The sequence below is a fragment of the Argopecten irradians genome, chromosome 1 (assembly GCF_041381155.1).
Source record: "Argopecten irradians isolate NY chromosome 1, Ai_NY, whole genome shotgun sequence".
Taxonomy (NCBI): domain Eukaryota; kingdom Metazoa; phylum Mollusca; class Bivalvia; order Pectinida; family Pectinidae; genus Argopecten; species Argopecten irradians.
In genome coordinates, this window is record NC_091134.1 from 40,233,066 (window position 1) to 40,236,403 (window position 3,338).

The 3,338-nt window shown below is 35.0% G+C and overlaps 1 long non-coding RNA gene across 1 annotated transcript; it reads left to right on the forward strand.

Annotated features, from left to right (window-relative positions):
* Positions 1–565: 565 nt before the first annotated feature.
* On the forward strand, positions 566–1,570 carry LOC138327720 (uncharacterized). The gene is made up of 2 exons (XR_011209093.1): positions 566–990; positions 1,472–1,570. It is a non-coding gene; the product is annotated as an uncharacterized lncRNA (long non-coding RNA).
* The last annotated feature ends 1,768 nt before the right edge of the window (positions 1,571–3,338 follow it).

Here is a 3,338-nt window from a genome sequence, read left to right on the forward strand (position 1 = left end):
GAAAATAAACTACTGCTAAAATATATTCATATGGCAGTCGCGCTGTATGCATCAATGTTTGCACTAAGGGATGCCCGTCAGTCTGCAAATCACTCCAACTTTTCGTCGTGTAGTATTTCGAATTGAGATCATAGCAATAGTTGGAAATCCTTTGGTTAGTAATTGGTTTTATTTCATTTTATTTTTGGGGGCATATATATATGTCCGCCATCTTGGGTTCTTCAAAGGATTCAGAGGCGGACCTCTTGGGGTTTTACGGCAAAGCAAGACATTTTGGCGAACTGTTATATAAAATTATCATCTATGTTCATACTAATTTTCAGGCTTTAAAAATACAAAACTGAAATGTTTAGGGTTAATGCTTGTTATTTTAGGATTCCGCGACAATCATCTCCATTTTTTTACCTGGGTTTTCTTGGCGAGGGGTCCATATCTGAAATGTTTCATAGCACCATCAACTATGTTCAGACCAAGTTTCATGCTTTTACCATAAAATACAGTAATTCTCTCAAAATCGCTAATTGACTGCTGTACTTTATGTAATGGATAATTTCCGAAAACCTGTCCATTATTAGAGAGTATGGATAGTACCGAGCCCGCAGGGCGAGGTACAATCCATTCTCTCTAATAATGGACAGTTTGAGGAATTTATCCTACTTAAAACCCATCATACCACTACTCACTACCTTGCGTACCCTGTTTGAGAAATGGGACATCCCATTTCAGGAATTGCACAGGTGTTCACTCACCTGTGACAAATAATGGACTAACAATGTTGAGATGCATGCACAGTCATTTAGTTTTACACCTTTGGAGGTACAACAGTGTTTTTGAACATGTCGGATAGTGATATTTTCCTTACTCGGCCATCATTTACATGTAGGGATGTACGCAGCTGTGATTCAGATTGTTTGCCTGTTTGAAGTGACCTATTTATTCGCACAAGGACAGGTGCATTGTCTAACTTTACATCAAATACATACAAGCAAGGTGAGTTTTCGCTACAATTTAAACATAACTGTTTTTCCTAAAAAAAATCTACCATACGCATGTTATAGATATGATAAAAAAAAACCCATATCTGATTGCTATGATAGCATTGCACTGGAATACAATGAAACCTGTCTAATCCGACACCACGTGGGTGTTTGGTCAGATTATTCAGGGTGTAGGAAAGTCAGATACTGTTGTATACTATTGTTGCTATTGTTGAATACGGAACAGTTACAGATAGGATATAGGGAAAGCAGGTGTCAGATTAGACAGGTTTCGCTCTTAAGTTATATTATGTTTAACCATAATCATCAGATTATATGTTATAAGGGTTGTGAGATATCTGATCTAAAAGACTGCATATTATCCCACCTCAGTCAAGAATCTAGAGTTCCTATTCCTTGTCAATTACAAGTTTTAAAAAGATGTAACAAATAATAATGCAAGAATCTAATTAAGTTTTTTTTTTTATTTTCAGAACAGTAACAGCTAGGAAGGGGAAGTAATAATTTCGATGGAGGAGTGAACTTAAATGTAAAATTTTGGATAGTCAAATAAACATGTTTAGTTTTCCATACAGCAGCGTTTTTTTTTCCTTTGTTCAAAATAGACTGTCCATTATTTTGGGGAATAATGGACAGGGGCCCTATAATAATGGACAGTGAGTTACATAATGGACACAAATAAAAATTGAGGTCACATATGCTATACTAAGTAGGTTTCCTTTGTATGCACACAATTCACCCGACAATACCCTAGCTTGAAATAAAGGATATCATGGGCCATTAGGTCACAATTATTCCACCCCGGTTGTAAGTCGATCTAGTTTGTGGCTTTTTAACATGTATATTATATAGCCACCCCATAGCCACAAGTTGGTGCTGTAGTCGGTATCAATACGAAGATGCAGTAACCTCTCCTGAATTCAGTTGGTGTGAATATGTGCAATCAATAGGAGATTTCAGAAAAGATGGCGTGACGTCACAGAAAGTTTACATCCGGGTCCTCAAAGGTACAAACACAGTATGGCGACTGATAAAAACAATAACAGATATGTACATTCCTGCTTCATAATCGATACTTTGACAAAAGTTTATACTTTCATACTTGCAAATTCTGATTTTGAAATGGTTTCTTATTGTTTCGCATGTTACGGATGTTAACATTTTTATATTTTCATTTGTTTATTGCTAAATATAACAAGTGTAGATTTAGTGTCGAAGCCACCTATCGAAGCGCTGCCGGGCCATCACACGTTCCCGATTTTGTTCATACGTATAAATTGAGGTTGTGAAAAAAGGTGTTTATGAATAAATGATTTATTTCAATGTATCATGTTTCTGTTAAACATGAAAAAGCTGTTCACAACACGATATGATATAAACAAAATGTGAACCACCTGACCAGACCACGGCCGCTCGTGTATGGCTTCATCGCTGGTAGATCACCGCAGGCCACAGCATTGTTGGGGAAATAAATCATATGAATGATTACCAACACTTTTATCTAAAAAAGTACTTGTTTAAGATATATATATTTCGTTATTTAATATGTACATGTTGTTTTAATGGAATCCCCTTGTATCAACTACTGTGTTACACGTACACGTACATGTATGGCTGCCGATCTCGAAAAATAATATATGGTGAAATCGTTCAGTTTTCATGCTGCATATTTCATTTTTAATATTTCATTTTCAGCCGCTTTTATGCCATGGACTGCTGTGTTAAGTCTCCAAATGGTATTAATTTTATATAATTTGAATACATATTAGGTAGACTTCATTTAAATTGATATAAATTACAGATCGTAGTACTGTACGTAAATGCCGACCAGGATACATTGCGCACGGTTTCGAGAATCCTAAATACTCAAAGTTTTGTTGAAAAATATGATATAATGAACCTACAAACTGACTCATTTGTATGTTATAAACTAAATCCCAAAATTGATGACAAAAATATTAACCAGAATACGTAATTTTATGACACTGAAAACGGACGAAATTCGGGTTCTCGGTTGTACTGTAATGGCTGCCGTGGGCTTGGGGTAATCTACGAAAGCAAATGTTTAATTTTGTACTAATCACACATCGTAAGGTGTTTTATCAAGAAACCCTTCGAAAACAGTAATTGCTTATAATTATATTTTGGGTGACTTTGAATTTAATTTGTAATTTCAAATTGATATTTGCAATATATCTGTCAATGTTTATACGTAATGGCGACCGTGTTTTCTCGTGGCGGCCGAAAATGGAGTATAAACAGAGTAAAATATATGAATACCATATATTTAAAATTGTAAATTATTGTAAAATATTTTTATTTACACTTTTCGAAATGTAA